Genomic DNA, 20,920 nt, shown 5'->3' with positions numbered 1-20,920 from the left:
GGAGGGACCCACCATGTAGACAGGACCCCACCTGCCCACCATGTGAGGGCACCACTTCAGGAGCTAATCCTTCCTGGGCCAGCCTGTAGACGATGCCAGGCCCAGCCAACTTCCTGAGAACCCTGAGTCAGAACCCTGCAGAGCCACTTTCAAAGTCCTGGCCCATGGAAACCATGAGATAGTCAATGTGGTTTTAAGCCACTAAGCTTGGGGTGGCGGGGGTATGGGGATGGTGGTGAGTTGTGTGGCATTACGTATTAATACAGCCTTGAGTTATAATTAATCAGCAAACTAGACCCTCTACAGTAAGTGATTAAGGTGAATGTGGGCTTACAAGACTCTGGTACAGGATCAGAAAAAGAGAGGAAACAATTCGAGATAAAAATTCTCCTACAGAAACAAGAGCCTTGGGGTCCCGCCTCTGCCCACTGCCAGCAGTGTGCACTGTGCAAAGCCCTGCTCCTCTGGGGGCTCAGTGTCCTCATCATCAAATCAACCGGCTACCCAGATGCTTCGATGGTCCTTTCTGACTCAGACACTCAATAGCCTTGGATTTGCAGCCCTAACCCAGTTCTGTAGACCCCCAAAAGACATGAGGACTCTGGAGCAGGCTTTTGGCAAAAGCAACTTCCGCAAACCCAGAGCGAGAAAGCAGAAGGCAGGTAGGTTACCCAGTCCACGTAAAGCAACAGTGAAAACCAACATGGCCAAGAGCCCCGATGTTTGTGTCGCCCCAGAGGCTCCGAAGGCAGCGAGCGCTCTGCAGGTGGGGTGGCTGCCCCCAAGGACCCCGTGATGCCTGGCTAAATAATCCCCCAGATGTCATCCTAGTTGTGTCCCACTCAGGCAAGGTGAGTCCATCCAGGGCTGCCCCTAGACCTCTCAGAAGCAAAAGAGGCGAAGAGGCTGGGCATGCCGGTGTCATGCACCCCGTTCTCCATCCTCCTGTCCCAGAGCGGGGCGCGTACAATTCACTAGAAAGGCAGTTGAGCCCCCGGGAAGTAAGCTGCCTCCCGACAGCCATGCCCACAGAAACCCCACCATAGGTCGGACAGGGTTTGAGCTTCAACTCTCTTCTGTGATTTTCTTTTTTTGAGAGTGTGGTTTTTAAAACAAGACAACAAAAATGGACTCTTTGAAACTGGGTGGAGGCTCGCAGCTCAGACTAATTAAGAGGCAGGTTAGATGAAGCCCCGACGCAGAGTAACTTCTCCATTGGGCATTTAATCCACTCGCTCAACCCTGTAGGCCTCGGTTTAACCACCTACGGAGGGGATATGAGTAATAATTATCTCCTCTGGAGAGGTGCTGGGAGGGTTAATTAACTGAACTGCTTTGAGTTGCTCTGCGGCCCAGCTTGGGGGGCGTGAACATCACCACCGGGCTGCTCCGGGAAGAAGCCACCGCATGCCTGCTGTCAAGAATTCACGACCTCGGATATGTCACCTGGCTTCTCTCGGCCTCGGACGTCCCCCCGTCCGCCCCATGAGGTTCGGAACTGCTGGCCTGTTAAGATACCTTGCAGCTCTAAAGCTTAATGGTGCTGAAGGAGAGGCTGGTGGCACCGTGCGTTTATTTGCTTCTTCACCTTTCTGCGTCTTTACTGAAATAACTTCAGAGCAGAGAGAGCCATTCTTCCCACCAGTGGAAGGGCACAGCAAAGGCACCTGGCCCAGCTCTTCCACCTGCTTCAGGACCTTCTCAGGTGAGCCCTCACCTGGCCCTGCTGTTGCAGCAGGCTCAGGTGGGATGAGCTGGACAGGCAACCCCAGGACTGCATGAGCTGGCCCTGGCCCTGGGGAGTTGACCTTGGCCGCACCAGCGTGGCCCACGAGACCTCCTTGTCCCCGGCTCCCTCTATTTCTCCTGCACTGGTTTTCTGAGAAGCTAAAAAGAGTCACACAGGACAAGGTCCTTGGAGGGCTCTGAAAAGGGAATGAGGAACCGATGGTAATGCCTTCTAAATTAAAGATAACAGTTTGCTGGAACAATGTGGGGAAAATTGCCACTCCATGACCTTGGCCTGGAAGGTGTGACTCCTCATGGGTGGAGTCGGAGAGCTTTGGTAGGCAGGGGTCTTGGGCAGAGAGGTCTCATTCCGGCCCAAGTGAGTGACTTGCTCAAGGTCACGGGGCAGGCTGGAGCTGGGTGCATGCACCCCAAAGCCCCAGACCTCGCGCTCCACCTGCAGGGAAGCCCAGCCTTCGAGGGCTGGTTCCATTGGCTCTGAAATAACAGGGGCTTCAGGACAAGTGCCGCAGACCTAACTCTGGGGAAACTGCCAACGGATGTGCTGACTTCGGCAAACCTTGGAGGGAAGCGTGCCTTCCGGGGCCCAGGCAGGCTCCACGCACCGCCCCACCGCCCCCCCCCCCCCCCCCGCCCCAGCTCTGCAGGTGCAAAAATCCAATGACTCTCAGAGTCACACACCTGAACTTAACACATGCCATCCCCCTGGCTAACGAATCCGCCCGATGAAAGCCCAGTTCGCTCTGACGTGGTGTTCAGGAAAGGGGCTTTTCTGGAAATTTCGATCCTAATGTGGGCAGGGGCAGAGAACAGAGTCTCATGGATGTGAATGAACAGAACAGAAGTTGGGGCTCAGAAAACAGCCTCCTCCAATCTCAGCACAGCTTTTGGCAGCCTCACCGGCGGTTACGTATGGGGCTTGTTTGCTCCCCAACAAGCCCAGAAGTGGCAGGGACAGTGCCACTCGTTACAGATGAGCGGGTGAGGCTCTGGGCTGTGCGGTTGCGTGCAGGGGTCTGGCAGAAGGAATTCGTTCCTGAGAACAGGGAAGCATGGGTCCCCTCCGCAGGGGCGCAGACTCCAAACCTCCTCCTTCCTTCCCCATGATTTTCTCACCCTTTTCTTCACAGTGCTTGACATGGAAGCCGGAGGAATGAGCCAGGCCTTGAAAACCTCTCGTGTGACAACATATAATGCATCATCTGCCACTTAAGGTAAGGTAAAAACATCCCCAAGACATTTGAAGTAAAAATATCATAACAAAAATCTTCATAAATTCATTCTGATAAGAGAAGCATAAATCAGTCCAAGATTAATTAATTTTTAAAAATCTGCATTTTTAAGTGCAATGTCACTTTTCTCTAAAAAGGTGAATAGACAGACGCCTGGGTGGCTCAGCAGTTGAGCGTCTGCCTTCAGCTCAGGGTGTGATCCCGGGGTCCTGGGATCGAGTCCCACATCGGACTCCTTGCACGGGGCCTGCTTCTCCCTCTGCCTGTGTCTCTGCCTCTCTCTCTGTGTCTGTCATTAACAAATAAATAAAATCTTTAAATAAATAAGTGAACGGAGAACACAGAAAGAAAAACCAAAAGCACTGTTCAGTAGGAGGTTGCGGGGCATCCTGCCTCAAGACGCAGATGAAGACCACCGTTGCTCCTGGCTTCTTGGGTCCTTCTTGGCTCTCCGGCAAGGAGACTGGGTCTCAGACCAAGACCTGCAGAGCCCGGGGTGGTGGGGGCTCCCCCACTGCCCATGGAGGGTAAGCTCAGGAGGGGCCCTCACCTGCTTGGAACCCAATCCTGCACGTTTGGCCCAGAGACCTGGACATCTCTCTCCTCAGTTTTGCCATCTGTAAGATGGGGCTTATGAGAAAGACCTTTCTTACGGGCCAGTTGTGAGGCTTAAACAGGATGATATTAGAAAGAGCGCGGCCAATATCATGCCTCCACTGAACTGAGCTAGGAAAGCCTCCGAAGCTACCTGTTTGACTGCCCGCATCCCCTCTGCATGCAGGGATGGCACCCGGGACCCAGTGGCCCCTCTCCATACTGAGCCTGGCACCAGGGGACCTGCTGGCCCCGAGGCAGGAAGAAGCCCAGAGGTGGAGGCCCAGAGAAAGCCACTGGCCACCCCCAACCCATGGCCCAGCAGTCAGAGGTCCTGGGGTCCCCTGGGGTCTCCCTCAGGTGCACACGCCACCCCTGCCCTGCATCCTCCACCTCCTTCCTGGCCAGCTGCCTCTGAAGAGTCCTCACTGCCAGCCTCCAGAGGTCCCCTGCATGGCCTGCCCCACAAGTGCTTAGTGGCCTACAGGCTGACTTCACTAGTACCTCTGCCCTCAGCAGCATGCAGGGGTGTGGGGCATGGTGCAGGGGTGTCAGGCAGGCTGGGTCATAGCAGACGCTCAGAAAACTGTCAGCTGAATGAATGACTCCACCCCAGCCTCGCTCCAAATCAGATTTCCGCCCACCACAGGATAGCTCTGAATCTCCAGAGCCACCTTCCTTTATGTCCTCCTGCCTCAGTTTCTTCTACTGAAGACTAAGTGAGATGTGTGTTGGGCGTTCAAACAGTGCAGACAGCAAGTGCGCAGCAAAGGTCAGCAGCCATCAGAAGGGTCTTCCAGCTGCCTTACAAGGTGAGACAACTGGCTTGGTTTAGTCCTTCGTGCTGTGTGACCTTGGGCAAGTTGCTCAACCTCTCTGGGCTTCTGTTTCCTCATCTGAAAAGTGGGGATTGGAACCCTGCCAATGCAGTCTAATAGTCAGGACTACTTTCTCTCGGGCCCTGGTTGCCTACTGGGTGCTGTGCTAGCAGATGGCTCAATTAACTACCAGCTCCCACCCTCTGAGGCAGGAAAATATGCCCATTATGGGGAGGGGGACCCTGAGGATCAGGGACTTAGGAAGTGCCCTCTCTGGCTTTGCCCACAGCCATGCAGGAGCCGAGGGACAGCCAGCCTGAGGCCTTGCACCCGTAAGTGCAGAAATAAACGGGGACCGGGGGCAGCATGCAGGCTGGGTTACTCAGCCATCTGCCTAGGTCCCAGGACGCCCCTTCCCTGCCCAGGCCAAGGACGCCATCTGCTGGGGACACAGGGCTCGGCACCCCAGTGTGACCTTTGCTCAGCTGCCACCTGGGGCTGGGGGCTGGGGCCTGGGGTGTGGGGCCTGGGCGGGGGCGTGCCCTTAATGTACCCACACTGGGCCTCTGGGGCCCCCGTGCCCTGAGTGGCTCGGCACCCCAGGACAGCCCCCAGGATTCATCCTTGGCCCCCAGGCTCCGGGGGTGGAATGCCAGGTGCTGGATCGAGAATCTTCTCTCCTTTCACTGGGGTGGTTCAAGCTCAGTGGATGCTTACTATGAGCTGCTGAGGCAGCCCCAGACTCACCAAGGCCCTTCTCTAAGATGCTCCTTGCCAGTGCTGGGGGGCATGTGCCCCTCAGCACCCCAAGGTCACGCTCCCCCCTGCCTCCAGGCCTTCGCCCTCTCAAGGCCCTGGGTTTCCTTCTCCCGCCCTTTTGCGGGCCTGCCTTCCACAAGCCTCCTCATGTCTGGCCCTCGTTCGGTGCTGAGGAGCCAGGCTGTCGGGGCTCCGGCTGGTTGTCCTGGCACAGAACTGTCCCTCCTCCTCCCCATTCCTGAGGCTGTGCACTCTGGAATCTTCCTCTGCCTGCAGGCGGAGCCAGAGCAGGCCCAGGTCAGCGTCTGCGGCTGGCTGACATTTCCATGCCACGCTCTGTGGCCAGGCCGGGCAGAACCATGTGTGGCCTCTCGTTCCTGACAGCCTCCCAACGCGAGACATGGGCTGCCAACAAGCTATAATTAGGGACACTTTGATCCTCAGAGCTGCTGATGGAGAAACTGTGGGAAATGCCTCATCGCTCCCACCAACAACAGAAGGTACAGGGCCAGGGGCCTGGGAGACCTTCAGGGTCAAGGGCTTAGCTGCTGTACCGAGCAGGTGGCAGGTGACGTGCTCCTGGGGGCAGGTGCCAGTCACCAAACAAGCCCAGACCAGCGCTCTGGGTTTAGTTTCTTCCACTGGCAAGAGGGGGCATGGGCACCTGGGACCTGTCAGTGCGGCTGAGACCCAGCCACCTACTGACCCCGTGAGCAGAGGACGGGGACGTGGTCAATGACCCCGGTGTACTTCTGAAACCCTGTAGGAAGCAAAGTGCACGGCACCAAGCCCAAACCTACGGAGCCAAGCCTCCCGAGTGCCACCACGGCCAGCACTGCCAGGCGTCGCTGAACACCCCACTGTACCTACATGCAAGATAAATTTGAACATCTTAAAAGTGGATTAAACAACTCAGGAGCATTTATTCCATCCACTGGGTTGTGATTTGTCACTCCAAACAGAAACCCCGTCCCCACCAGCACTCACTCCCTTTCCCCTCGCCCCCAGCCAGCAACCACTAACCTGCCTTCCATTTCCAGGGATTTGCCTATTCTGGATATTTCTATACATGGGCTCACACACATGTGGCCTTTTGGGACTGGCTTCCATCACTCAGCGTGATGTTTTTGGGGTCCACCCACACTGTAGCCTGTGTCAGTGTTCTACTTAAAAAAAAAAGATTTTATTTATTTATTCATGAGAGACACACCAAGAGAGAGAGGGACCTAGGAAGAGGGTACTTTTCTTTTTTAATGGCTAAGTAATAATCCACAGTATGGCAGGACTGCATTTTGTCTGACATTTGTTGAAGGACATGTGGGCTGACTCTACCTCTTGGCTATTGTGATTCATGCTGCTGTGAACATGTGTGCACCGGTTCCTTGAAAAAGCTTCAAAGTCAGGCTTGTTGAGGTTAGTTACATACAGAAATAGTCACCTTTCTCACCTCACTTAGCTGTGATGTCCCCTTCCCTCTCACCCCCTCTGTACAGCTGGTGACAATCACCCTAGGTGAGAGATGAGGGCACAGGGGGGTGGTCACCCCAGGCTGGAAGTGAGGACACTGGGGCCCAGAGAGGCTGAGTGGTTGCCCGTGCTCCCCCGGCTCTGAGGCCTGTGTGGCTCTGAAGCTGGCACTGCTCGCCTCCAGGCTGTCATGTGCCAACCCCCCCAGCCAGGCCTGGCTTCCCTCCTGGCCTGAGCAGGAGCCGGGTCGCCTGAGCACAGACGGTGCCGTGAGGTTCTCTCTGCTTTTCCTCGAGGCCCTGAGACCCAGCGCCCGAGGGCTCCCAGGAGCCCCAGCCGCGCTCAGAAGCCACGCTCAGCTTCTCAAGGAAGGTGCCAGGTGCCCAGGGGGTCACGGGGTCGGGGCAGGGAGGTGGTGGCGGGCACCGACCTGGCAGGTGCCTAGAGGGTGTACTGAATACCATGTGCAGCCAGCGGCGGCACGGAGAAAGATCTCACCAAAAATGGACAATTTTCTAGGAAAGTAAAAACTGCCAACATTCATCCGAGAAGAAGCAGAGACACGAACAGACCTCAAACCCGGGAAGAAACAGAAAAAGTTGTCAAAGGATTAACTCCAAGGATGGTGAAGGCCAGATGTGGCTCCTTCCCCTTGGAGGAAGGGATGGCCCCCATCCCTGCTGGAAGCCGCTCTAAGGCATGGCAGGTGGGGGCCGGCATGCCCTGGAGGAGCTGCAAAGTGGGCAGAGCGAGCCCTCCACACCCAGTGCCCAGCCCTGTAGGAGAGGGGAGCCCGGGGCTCATCTGTCCCTCAGGAACAGCCAGCCGCCTACAGACCTCCTCAAGCGACCACCATCAAAGGGAAGGGGTGCGCGGGTGGGAGTTCAGAAGAAAAGAGTCCTTACAAGAAGGCATCCTGCAGACGCTGGCCTGGCCACAAGGCCCCACAGGTACTCCCGAGGTCCCCCCACCCCAGCCCTGGGGACCTCTGCCTGCTTCCCTAGACTGAGGCAAATCTTAACCACAATGTGACCCAGAAACTGCTCCCCGACCCCCCAGGCCCTTTCCCCCTCCCTCCAGGCAATGCTGACCTCCCCACTTGGTCTCTGTCCCAGGCACCCAAGACAGTGGGAAGGGGACACGGGGCTAGAGGACCCCTTGTTGGCCTATGACCCTGCAGGCCCCTCGGCCTCTGAGCTCCTATTTCCAGCGGTAAGATGGGCCTGGTGCTCACAGCTCCACCTGCCTCTCAGGACAGGAGCAAAAGTGGAGTCCTGAGACGCTTAGGGACAGGTAAGCCACTTGTAAACTACAAAGGGCTGGTCATGACAGTTACTCCCTTGCCTGGGGAGGCTTCCCAGGCCTCTCCTTTCACCCCCTAATAACTACATGTCACGCCAATAACTACAATGACACTCCACCACCAGCTCCCAGGACCTTGTGTTCCCCAGGCCAGACTCTGCATCCCCCTGGACCCTAGGAGCACAGAGAAACAAAGACCCCAGCACAGTCTTTGCATGACAGAGACGTCAGGAGAAGGGGGGTGGTGGGGACACCAGTAGAGAGAGCCATGATGAGAAGGGCACCCCTCCTCAGCTCTGCTCACCCTGCAGGGAGCTCTGGCAACCAGTGTGAAGGCTGGCTCAGGGGTCCTCCATGACGGGAGGGAGCTGGGGTATTTGTACCCCACTTCCCCAATTCCAGGCAGTCATGGGAAAGGGCGCTGGCTTCCAGCACTCCTGCCCCAACCCTGTGGCAGGGCCGGTATGCTCCTGGGGCCCCAGAAGCAGCAAGAAAGGAGATCCATTCGGGGACCTTTGGAAGGTGGCCGTTGGGATGAAGTGGTCAGGGGGACAGGGCACAGGTGGGGCCTAACCACATTTGCTGTGACTCCAAACAAGCCACGACACTGACACCAGGGTGGGGTGGGGGACGGGCTCCGGTTAATAAATAATCCGAAGCTGGCTGAGCTGCTCCAAGGCGAGGTGGGGACCCGAGGCCCAGCGTGTCTGTCTGCCTGCACTGGGTGCCTGACTTCGTCCCTCCCTGCCTGTCTGGCCCGGATGGATGGGCTGTCGCGGGCTGTAGACAGGCACATTTAGAAACTGCTCTTTCTGGAGAGGATGGCAAGACCTCATGCAGAACCTCGCCCACCCCAGAAACACCCAGGGCGACATTCTCCGCAGCTTGCGGGAGCCGGGCTTCCAAGGATTATTAAATGGATTTTTCCTCTCTCTGGTTGGAGTTCCCTTCAAGGCCGCACGCAGGACGGAGCATTAACAAAGCAGCCGGCCCAGGGCAGCATCAATCCAACAAACACAACAGCCTGCAAGCTTTGATTTAATAAAATCGGCCCCCACTGGGCTGCTTTAATTGTTTCCAGATTCTGAAAATATCTGAAAAGAAGATGCAAATGGAAAAATCCACCTCTGGCTACTGCAGCATCTGGAGCTTGCTGAGCCGAATGTCCACGTGAGCTGCGTCCTCAAGGAGTCACCTGGGCAGAGGGGGCCAAACCCTGATGTCACCAGGACAAACCGCCCGGGAGGGAAGGGACACCAGGAGGAGAGAATCCATCAGCTCGGCCTTCTGACTGCCGCCAGCGGGAGAGCAGCTGGTCACTGCCCTGGCCGAGGTGGCCCCGGGGTATCTGCAGGGTAGTCTCTGTCACCCGCAGACACCGTGATACTGTGTGGCGGCAGGCAGGACACGAGGCTGCAGTCCTAGGATTCTGCTCACGGAGCTGCGGCCCCAGGAAGGTCACTCCTGAGCACCTGTCCGGTCCCCTGTGGCCATCGTGACTCTAGAGGAGGGAGCCCCACCCTGAGTAGAAGGCCACGTGGCAGCATCACAGGCAGAGGCTGGGGCTGGAGTCCAGTGGACTTGGGGTTGGGTGTTGGCGCTACCAGCTGTGCAACCTTGGGCATGTCCCTTGCCTGCCCTGGGCCTCAGTTGTCACACCTGCAAAAGGGGCTGGCAACTCCGAAAGCCCCCAGCGGTGTCCATGGAATGGACAGCGTCGCCCCAGATGCTGCTCGGTCAGGGGCACAGTGTGTCCGTGTGAAGCGCGGAGCCCCTGCCCACAGTGCCACTTCCCGCCCCGAGACCCCAGGGAAACGTGCTGCCGAGGAGTGCGCAGAGCACTCTGGCTGCTTTTTAGGGGGGGCACCGGGAGCGCCCTGCCGTGGCTCGGGTCTGAAGGTGGGCAGGGGCAGGGCCTGGCAGGCAGAGCTTGGAGGAAGCTCCAGGGAGTCAGGAATCCCGATTCCATCCGGCTTCCCCAGCCCTGCATCTGTAAGGATCTCCCTCATCAGGAAGATTGTTTGTCATCTCCATAAAACATGAGGCAGAGCGCGCGCGCGCACACACACACACACACACACACACACACAGGTGCTCTCCCACCCCGAGCCCGACACAGATGACAGCCTGTCACGGTCTGCATGTTACAAGTCAATTACGCCCACCTCCCAGCCAGCCTCTGATGCCGCCGGGGGCAGGCGTCGCTCCATGTCGGGACACCGAGGAAGGACGTGGGATGCTCCCCCGGGGAGGACGGGGGAGGGCGACCGCCGGCCCTCGGGAGGCCACCGCCTCTCAATCAGGAGGACCCCGGAGGTGGGGCAGCTCATTTATTCTCATCCCTCAACCTCCACATTAAACAGCGCAGTGATAAAGAACACGCCGCGTGCTTCCTGCGTGGCCTCGAGCAAGTTTCTCCACCTGTGAAATGGAGCTGGCGCAGGACAGCGAAATGGACCCTGGGGTCGCAGTATGGGAGGCCCCTGGAGCAGAGGTCACGGTCTGCTCTTGCCTCTTCCTGTGTTTTCTGCAGCCTGCTCTCCCCCGGCCCTTTCTGGACCTCGGGGTAGACCCTTGGGGGTAGAAACGGATCCTACCTTTTAGACTCCGGGCCTGGGCAGCTCTGAGCGTGGACAGAGAGTGTGGGGGCCCCAGAGTCTACCCTAAAGAGTGGTGGCACATGGGTTCTCACCTAGAGCACTGCCCTTGTGGAAGGCAAAACGCCCTGGTCCCCTGCAAGGATGCAGACTGGGGTGGCTGGGAGCCCTCCCGCTGAGTCTGCACTGGCGGCTGGACTGTCGGGGCCCCGGGGGGCTCCGGGGACAGCTGCACCCCAAGATCCTTCCAGCAGCAGAGCCTTAGGCCAGCCTCAACAGCTGGACAGGGTTCGGTTAGACACCTGGACATCCATAAAGGCAGTCCTTTGTCCTAACAGGTTTGTAGCTCCTGACGTGTGACTCCCCCCCAGAACAGTGAGGCCCACTGGCCACACAGCTCCCCACCAAGGACTGTCAGGAGGAGGGCACGGCTGCTGCCCCATCACTGCCGACAGATGGCCTGTGCTGAAGGACGGCTCCGCATCACCCTGGCCACGCCTGTGCAGGCACCAGAGGCTCAGGAACCAGATGAGGGCTGACCTGTCCCCGGGGAACCAGCAGGTGCTGTGGGCCAGGGGGGCTGGCGAGGCTGAGAAAACCACCCCCTCCCTCATCAGCCACAACAGACCCTGACAGGTCCTGGCGACAAACCAAGCTCTGTATACAAATTATTCATCCCGATGTGGGCACCTCTATTATCTCCATTTCACAGATGGAGAAACTGAGGCCCAGACAGGCAATTCAGCCAAGGTCACTGGCTTGCTGGTGGTCACCAAGGTCTGCTAGTCTGCAGCAGAGAGGGCTCGACCCAGGCATCCGGCTCCACTGGCCACATGGAACCAGCACAGACGGCTGCCTCTTGTGCCCTAGATCGGGGCAATGCAGGGCACAGGCTGGCTGAGGGGCCACCCACAGGGGGTTCTTAAGGATGAATAGAAGTTTGGTCAGTAGCGGGAACAACTCTGGGGTGCAAGAAAGCACAGGTTGTTCAGGGGAATGGAAAGAAGTGTCACCGCAGAGGAAGGAAGGATATGCCTGGCATGTAGGGGTGCTCAGTAAATATCCGTTGACCTTGGTGCCGGGCGGGGGCGGGGGGCAGGGGAGCAGCAAGACACACGCTGGGAGGGCAGGCTAAGGAGTCTGGCCTTCTCCTGTGTACACGCACGTGCCCATCCCCTCTGCCCTGTCTTCCTGCCGGCCCCCAGCAGCGCTCCTGCTGGCCCAGGGCAAGGCCCTCTGCCGCCCAGCGCCCCCTTCCACAATGGGGAGCACCCCTGGGGAGAAATTAGGGGACTCGGGGGCGGGCAGGCAGGGGAGGCTCGTTCACTTCGCCCCTGGACTTTTAAGGACTGCGTGATGCTCTGTGGTTGGGGGAGGGGAGCTGCTTGCTGCACCCCCACTTCCTGGGGGCCCTGGCTCTGGGGTGGGGAAGGGGCCTGGCGGCGCTCAGCCACAGGCGAGGGGCCGGGAGCCTCGGGGGAGGCCGGCCGGGCAGCCACCGCCGCTGCTCCGATAACCTTCAGCCCTGACCTCATTTCCCACCAAGGCTCGTGCAATTTCTTCCAATTTTCCACATAATTAGCTGAGCGGGAGACAGGGCCCCTGCTCTGCGGCAGGAAGGAGCTGGCTGCTCCAGGGCCCCCAGGCCTGTGGCTGAGGGCAGAGCCACCCCCTAGCTGCTCCTCCTCCCCGGCTCTGTGGGCACCAGTGTCGGGCAGTGGGGGGACGAGGTGGGAAGGCGCAGGATGGGGGTGGGGGGAGGGTGCCTGCCGTCACACAGACCCGGGTTCAAGCCTCCGCTCCTCCTCTGGCCAGATGTCTCTCAGACTCTCAAGATGCGGCTCTGGTATGGTTTTCCGGGATGAAATCACAGTCTCTGCCTCCAGCCCTCCAAGCCTGCAAACGCTCCCTCAACACAGCCCACGAGCCCTCCATCCTGCTGCTCCCCTCTTCCTCCCAGGCCCTAAAACACCCCCTTCCCATCCCGGGGTGGCTGGGCACCGGCTCCATCTCCTGTCTGCCATGTGACGTTAGCAACACAGAGCTGCTGGCCTCACTGTTGCCATCTGTGAAGTGGGCCTGACAACAGACGCCACCTCCAAGTTGGGAAGAAGCCAGGTCCAGAGGCGGAAGGCCCTCGCCGCAGGCCACCCCACTGCTCAGACAGACGCTGCAGGAGCCACTGTTAAAGCACGAGAAGGCATGCTCAGTCCCCACCCCTGGGTTCCTTTCCTGGTGGACACTGTCACCCCTGTTCACTTGGGGGGCGGCCCTGGGGCGGCTCTGGAGGGCTTGCGGTCAGCAATCCCTGATTTCACCCAACAAAGCAAGAGGGAAGGGCTAAAGGTCTCCCTGATGGGCCCTGACATACACTAACTTGCTCCTCGGGCCTCAGTTTTTCTGAGTGATGAGGACGGTCACCGTTCAAACTGCTCCCTCCTGGCTGGAGACATCCTAGAGAGAAAAGGTGCACGAAGCAGCACCTGACCCTGGAGCAGAAACAGGTCACCACAGCCCCCAAGGTGCCCCGTAGCCCGAGGAGGAGGCCCCTCTTGGGCCAAGTGGGGTGGGGTGCCCCTCCACCTCCCCGGGGAGCCACGGCCTCCTTGGAACGGCCTTCCCTGACAGCATGAATGATTCCCTTCCTCGTGCTGGAGCCTGGCGCCAAGGCCTGGAATCCATCATCCCGTGTCATCTGTCTAGGGCTCCGAGGGCCACCAAGCCACTCTCATGGGGAGGGTGGTAAATGTGCTCAGGCAGCACAAGGCATATGGTGTCCAGAGAATGTCAAGGCTGAGTGACCTGGACCTGGACCTTCCCCTGCCCCAGGACCACGGGCTTGGAACCTCACCTCCCGACCCTGGGATGCTCCCTGGAAAAATGTGCTCTCACAGGTCAGCGGGCCTCGTACACCCAGGGTGTGGGTAGGACTCAGCTCTGTGTCCTGTGAACAGCAGAGAGCCTCCCGTGGCCGGACCGGAACACTCCTCCCCAAGGAAAACCAGAACCTGCCCTGAGCCTTTCAGTGCCTGTCCCCAGCACTGGCAAGGAAGCAGTGGCCCAGAGTCAGGCGGTGGCTCAGGGTCTGCACCAGAGCCACCGTGTGCCCCAGGGTCAGCAGGTGGCTCATCCTCTCTCTGGCTGTGGGCTCTTTGTCTGTGGGCAGCTTCCCGCACCCAGCCCGGGGCCTCAGGGATGGGGTCTGTGGTCCCAGGTGGACCATGAATCCCCACGTGGGCCTTTGGGGCCTGTGCTTCACAACCAAGGGCCTTGACCCTCTGGAGAGCCACCAGGAAAGGCACAAGGCCGTGGCTGAGACCTCAAAGCTGAGAAATAAAGCTGTCCCACAGACTGGGGAAATCAGAGAGGGCTTCTGGGAGGAGGGGAAATGAGGCTGGTCTGGGAATGAGATAAACAGTAAGGAGAGAAGGTGGCCCAGGCAGGGGGCACGGGGAGCCAAGCTGTGGGTAGGGGCCCGTGGAGCAGGGAGGCAGATGTGAAACCAGATACTGGAAAGCGACTTGGAGAGGGCTATCAGGGAAGACTTGCTGGAGGAGGTGACATCTGAGATGAGTTCGCCCAAGGGCAAAGGAGGGGTGGGAGAGATCCTGAGTAGGAGAGGCAGGCTGGGCATACTCAGGAGGAGACCTGAAGAAACGAGTCCCAACCCCTGTCTACACTCCCTGCCTCCACCCAAAGGCCTCCTTCTTGTGATTCCAACGCTTGGGCGCTCTGGAGAATAACAAACCGATAGTGATTCCCCCTTCAGGCCCACTCCCAACTTGACACTACAGGGAAGCAGCCCCCCGGCGCCCCCTCAGTCACACGGTGAAGACAGTGAACACTCAGGGCACGTCACCCCCCACCATAGCACTCCCGGAGCAGCGCATGGGGCCTGCCTGCTGACTCTCCGCCACGGCCCGACGCACCTGTTATGCTGGTATCGCCCACCCCTCAGAGGCCAAGTCACCAGAGCAGCATCATACAGCAACCCAAGTAGGACCCAGGACATCTGATCTCAAGATGCAACGACTTAGCCCCAGTGCCCGGGCTGGGCTGCCTGGGTGCCCCCGGCATATGCTACAGCAGGGGTCCCCCGAGGAGGCGGGGACCAGCCTCACATCTCTCTCTCTCTACACGTGTTGGACCGCCTGCTGCTGGGAAGCTGGCAGCGGGACAGAGCCTGAGGCGCCCACGGAGCCCCGCGGACGGGCACACCTGACGCCAGGCACAGATGGACTTCACAGAGGACGGGCCTCCGGGCAGCACCCCTGTCCCTCCCTCCTTTGTGTCAGACTAAGGGCGATTCTCAGGTCTCAGAGAAAGCGAGCTGCTGAGGATGGAAAGTGTGGGGTGCTCTTGGCATCACAGGGTCAGAAGTAAAAAATAAGAAGGTGAGGACAGGGGATGGGTAAGAAATAAGGTGTGGGCCCCAGTAAGGGGCTCAGGGACTCCCCAGAGAGGGGGTGTGTAAAACCCAGATGAGGCCGGGCCTCCTGCTCCACCCGGACCAGTGTGCGGCCAGCGGTGCCAGGCACAAGGGTGGTGCGCTGTTCACTGAGATGGAGGCGCCCCCCCTCCCAGCCTTCCCGTGCCGCAGAAAGAATCTGGGTGGGGGGGAGCACATTCCACATCCAGGACACACGTCTGCACAAGGACGTTATGCCTCATCTATCCGATGCCCCCAGGATGAACCTCTAGGATGAAATGCCCCTGGCAGGACATGGAGTGAAGCCCTATTCCATACCCCCAACAGGTGGTGCCCCACGATCGCTAACTCCTAACCTCCAAGCGAGATGTCCCTTCCACCTGGAACAGCCGTCCCACCCTCCCTACCTTGGAGGCAACTGAGAGTCTATGGAAATGTCACTCAGGTGTCACCTCCTCCTGGAAGCCCTCCTTGATGCCCAGGCTGGGGGCGGGGGGGCCTGGGCTGAGCTTTACTCTGGCACACCAGCATCTGTATATCTATCGTCCCTGCTGGCCAGCAGTTCTGTGAGGCTAGGATGGCTGTTTAGACCCAACACAGATGAAGCTAGACCATATGATATGGAAAAAAGTGGTGATTTCACACAGTTTGATCTGATCTTAGGTGCTTGTGAAGTGTTTGTCACGGGAATCAGTGGCTTTCAGCCACATCCTGTAGGTAGAAGAAATTCAAGCTTTAGTACATGAGCCAAGTCTATTCCTGGCCCAGAGAAGGGATTCTCAAACTGTGGTCCCCGGGCCAGCAGCATCCACAACACCTGAGAGCTTGTCAGAGATGCAGACTGGGGATGAGCTGGGAAACCGGAGGAGCGGCCCCACTCTCTGGGTCTCACCAGACCCCAGGGGCCCCTCGTGAAAGGCAGGGTGAGAACCCCTGCCCTAAAAGATATAAAGTAATAGACTGTTTCTCTAACAAGCCAAAAAAAGGGGGAGTAGTTTATTTTAAAAGGGAGGGTGATGACCTTTGCGATTCATTTCTGTAAGTAAACATCATAATAATACTAATTGATGGTGAAGATGATGTCAACGAGGCCTTTCCTGACCACGCAAATTGAGAATGTAACCTCCTCCCCTGCCTGCATGTCTCTGGGCCCCCAGTCACCCCTAATTAGCTGTCAGGAAGTGAGGCCGCCACGTCCCCCCTCCCCAGATGGCCCAGCACAGACGAAGCTACTCAGAGATTACTAATTTGTGGTGCTACTCTCTTTCCCCCTGGAGGGTCAGCGGTCATGCCGTGCCCTGCTCTAGCCCCGCACTTAGCCCAAGGCCTGGTACCCAGCAGGTGCTCAATAAATACGGAATCAGTGAAGGAAGGAACCCGTTCCTTCAGCTGATCCCCAGCATGTTCTCCCCTGCGATGGTCTCCACAAGCTCCGGGAGGCAGACTAAGTGTCACTCCTGAGCCCAATTTGCAGATGGGGAAAGTGAGTCTTAGGAACAGCAGACCTGCCGTCGCACGGAGCCTTGGACTCCGCACCCCTGAGCCCCCCCGCCACCGCCTCCCCTGCTCTGGGGCCTGAGCCCCACCGCTAACCGCTGGCGAATTCGGTCCCCAGGGATACGGCCCTGCCCTCCCACCCCTGCCGACACCCAGGCCCCAGCAGGCCCCAGCAGTCCCACGGCGTCACCAAAGTGGAAACCGGCGTCACCAAAGTGGAAACCGTTACCCTGGAAATCTCCGGGGGATGGAGGGAGGGCACGGCGCGCCTCCTGTGAAGCCTCGGCAGGCGGCATCGGGGCGGCACGATGATGCCTGCCATACGAGAGGCCCCCCGGTGCAAAGACACACAGCTAATTAGCTGTCAGGAGCGATGCAAACTCTAGCCTGGCCCCTCCCCGACAATCTCTCCCGGAATCGCCCTCTGCCACCGCGTGTCACCACATGATAAAAGGAAGTATGTTCAAAGCCGAGGCGCTAACAAGAGACGGGGAGGCTCGCAGAGGCAGAGCAGCAGATTGCCTCCGACACTCTCCGAGGAAAGGGGGATAAATTAAAACCATTAAAAAAATAATTTGTCATCGTCAGTTTTCAGAAAGAAGTTATTCTGGAAGAGCAGGGCGTTGTGAGCGTCCTCTGGGAGGTGCCAGCACAGCGGCGGAGGGCCTGGCCTCTGTTCAGAACAGGCTCTGCCTCTCGCTACCTGTGGGACCTGCGGGGGGTTGGGGTCACTCTCGTGCCTCAGTCTGCCCATCTGTCGAGTGGGGGTGATCACAGCTTCGGCATCGTAAGGTTTGGGGGAAGATCTTAGAGGAACGCGTCTGAAACGCTGGGCATCCCGAGGACATCATCACACGTGGTAAGTCACAGGCGCGTCCTTCTCACCCACGTGGACATGGCCCACGTCTGAACTGCGCTCAGCTTCCCCACGTGCAGAATCGGGGGGTCGCGGCTGGGACCTGGGTCATCAGGAGAACTCAATGAACAGAGGCAGCACAGACCGCTTAGCACACATCTACCCGAGTGATGTTTGCTGTCTTGACTCCCAGTGTCCGAGATGTTTGCCGGGTCCCGTGGGTGCCACTGAAGGTGGACAGCTTCAGGGTAAGGGATCAACAGAGGGGAAGGCCTCTCCTGCTGGCTGTCACCTCCTCCAAAGCAAAGGTGGCTCGGCCAATCGTTCTCCCCGACCTTGTTCCTACTGCTCCCCAGGGCCCCTGTGGAAACTGCTGGAAGTGCTCCCTGGTGGTGGGAACCTGCTGTGCTGCCCTGGAGACGGGAGGACCTTCTCCGTGCCCTCCTGCTCTGCAGGGCAGGGGCAAGCACACCTGCTTGCTCACCCTCACAGAGTCCTAAACAGAAGTTAGGTATGATTCTAAACACTCCATGAATTCTCTCCTGGAGGCCTGGCAGCAGCCCACTGTACAGATGGGAATACTGAGACACCCAGAAGGTATCACCTCTCCGAAGTCAAGCGCCTAGGGAGTGGTGGCTCCAGGACTCCTGTCCCCCAGAGCCCTGGTGGGGCGTCACAGGGATGAAATCAGGCATCACAGTTTCCGGACCCACTGGGCACTCTGCAAGCACGCGGGGGTGTGAGCTGGCCCCGGGTGGTGGCACAGGTGCAGCTGGCAGGAGAGTTGGGGCTGTGGGGACACGAGCAGAGATGGAGCATCCCAGGGCAGAAGGACAGCACCCAGATTATGGGGGTGGCCTCAGCACTCCAGGCCCTACAGGGTGGATGTGAGGGCTCGTAGCTTAAAATACTAATACTGCGTGAACCCCCATTCTCACATGGCAGGGCTCCTCCCAGGTGACCTGAGCTCCGGCGGAGACAAGACGCACTGGCACGCAGCCTCTGTGCAACTGGGGGTCATGGGCTGTCTTCGTTGGATCCATCCCCAAACGCTGAGCCAGGCCTCACATCTTTTCTGCTCCCTCCCCTTCTCTCTGCAGCGGGGCCAGGGAGGGTCAACAGATGTCCCCAGACAAGAACAAGAGCTCATGTGGATGCCGACGAGCAGCCCCAGATGGATTCCCCGTGTCCTTGTGGACAACACACCCCGCCCCGCCCCCCCACGCTCACATGACATGTGGTCAGTGCCAGGTGCAGGGGCCCGCTGGACACAGTCCCGGTCTTTGCACAGCATAGTCCGGGGGGTGACGGGCAAGCACAGAGCAGGAACAGCTCACTGTGGAAAGTGCTGTGACTGGACAGGGAGGCAGGAACAGGGAGGCAGTGTCCTGGGGGGAGTGCTCAGGGGACCAGGGAGGCTCCTGCAGGTCAGCCTCCGTCACCATGGAAACCTGCTCCTGCTAGATGAGCCCCTGGAATTGAAATATTTGACCTGACAAGTGTCAAGGTCACTGAAATTAAAGCCTGGTGTGACCCCCCACCCCGAGGTGGTGGCAAAGCGAAATGGCTGGACCCTCACTCCCTCCACATCCCCCACCCCCATGTGCTGGAAGGGCAGGTGGGCTGCCATGGGGCACCTCACATGAGCCTCCCAGGCCTGGGACCATCCCCCCAGTGTCCATCCAGGTGTGGCCCTGTCCCGTCCCTAAGTAGACCCCCGCCTCCTCCAGTCCCCTCTTCTCTGTCTGTTCAGCTCCAGTGAAACTAAATCCCTGTGTGAGGAGGTCTCCACCTTCGGGAAGCCAGGATTGGGGCCCCTACTGCCTCCCAACTGTTCCCCTGCCCCCCGCAAAGCCCTCCACTGGACTGGCCTACTTCCTGCATACGAGTCTCCCCCTCAGTTCTTCCTTCTCCAAGGGTCCCCACCTCTGGCACTGATGTTTCCACAGTGAAAACTCCTCCGAGGGAGATCTAGCTACAGGCCTGAGCTGGTTGCTTACCCCCCCACGGCTCCAGGAGGGGATGGAGCATACAGCAGGGCTGGGGCAGGGCACAGATGGGAATGGAACACATGGTGGGGAGATGGAGCACACACTGGGGCTTGGGTGGAGCACACAGTGGGGATGGAACACAGTGAGGCTGGGACACACAAGGTCAAGGGTGCTGGGCACAGTAGGTCCGGCTGGAGGTGGAGACCCAGGGGCACAGCACCCACCTTGGCTCACTTTACTCTATTTCTCTCTGTCCCCCTACTTGCCACCTTCTCACGGGCCACCCTGCAGAAGCCTCACTCTGGAAAGCCCCCATCCCTCCACAGGAGTCAGGGCCTGGCCTGGGCCCAGGGCCCCATGGGGCCTCTGAGAACCTCTCCTCAGCCTGGCAGCCCCCAGGGCCTCCCAGAAGTGGTTCTGGCCCCAGAGAGAGATAAAGGGGGAGCAGCGGGCCCCATGGACGAGCTGAAGGATTGCCATGGCAACCGTGCGGGGCCAGGCCAGCTGGCAGGAGTGGAGTCTGGCACAGCATCGGGGCTGGCTTCCCACCAGGGAGTGGGCCAGGGCGCAGGGGCCACAATGGGTGGGGCTGGGGGCTGACAGGTGCCCAAAGGGACGGGCAGACGGGCCACGTCACTCTCCGAGGAGAGCGTGGTGACCCTGCAGGGCAGCCACTGAGCGGGGCTGGACTCTGGGGAAGCCTGCCCCCTCCTCTTCACATGGGGGGTGGGGGGTGGGGGCTCTTGCTGGAATGCTCTGGTGCCTTCTGAGACTGGAGCCCAGCCAGGACGGGAGGCGAGGCTGCAGGCTCCAGGCGGCTGAGCTATGCTGGCCGTGTGTGCTGCCTCTGGAGCACGTAGTAGGTACTTGGTGAAAACGTGCCAAGTGGCAGAAACAACAAATGGGCAGCTCCCTAACCACCTGTGACCGAGGCTTTGGCAGGCTGCCGGGCACAGGGCTGGAACAGAAACCCACTGAGATCACGCTCAGTCCTGCAGACACGGAGGAAGCACCCACGCCCTTCTGGACCTTTCTTCCTCTGACTTGCACCCCTGGAAGCATCTGGAGCCCCACTCTGAAGACAGCAGGCCTGGGTTCTTTCCCCTCCTCCATCCCACGACAGGGAAGGTGTCCTGGGCTCTTCCAGGCTCTACGATGGACCTATGTACAGGGAAGGAGCCTAGCTCAGGCTGCACCTGCGTAGCATTCGTGGCGTGCAGGCAGGCGGAGGGGCCTCCTGTCTATTCCGTGCCTTCTCACGGCCTCTGCTCCCACTGGGCCTCCCAGATGCCGCACATGTACCCCCGATCGGCTGCTCGGCTCAGCAAGGGATTTCTACCCATACTAGAGATGAAGAAACCAAGGCCCAGAAGCCAACCAAATTGCCCAAGGTCACTGGGCAAAGCAAGGAACATTCCAGGCCCTGTGCTCCCCACCGCTGAGCCTGGCCTCCCGGAATCTCTGAGCCAGGGGGGCAGGGAGATCGCACTCATGCAGATGGGTAAACGGAGGCCTGGGCGAATGAAGATAAATGTCCCAGGTGTCTGGAGAGACACACGGGCTGAGTTTCTTTCATCTTCTGGATGCAGCAATCTGCAAAGCGCTCAACCAAATGCGATTTCGTTTTTC

At 59.0% G+C, this 20,920-nt stretch overlaps 1 protein-coding gene and 1 long non-coding RNA gene across 6 annotated transcripts in view; one reads left to right on the top strand and one right to left on the bottom strand.

Annotated features, from left to right (window-relative positions):
- The window catches only part of GSE1 (Gse1 coiled-coil protein), a 413,371-nt gene that overhangs the window by 323,251 nt on the left and 69,200 nt on the right, over window positions 1-20,920 (bottom strand). The window lies entirely within an intron of this gene.
- Window positions 5,439-6,073, top strand: LOC140624566 (uncharacterized). Its single transcript, XR_012024033.1, has 2 exons — window positions 5,439-5,652; window positions 5,919-6,073. It is a non-coding gene; the product is annotated as an uncharacterized lncRNA (long non-coding RNA).

This window comes from Canis lupus, chromosome 3 (genome assembly GCF_048164855.1).
Source record: "Canis lupus baileyi chromosome 3, mCanLup2.hap1, whole genome shotgun sequence".
NCBI classification, from domain to species: Eukaryota; Metazoa; Chordata; class Mammalia; order Carnivora; family Canidae; genus Canis; species Canis lupus.
Note: the sequence above shows the minus strand (reverse complement) of the source record. Positions and strands in the feature narration are given on the sequence as shown.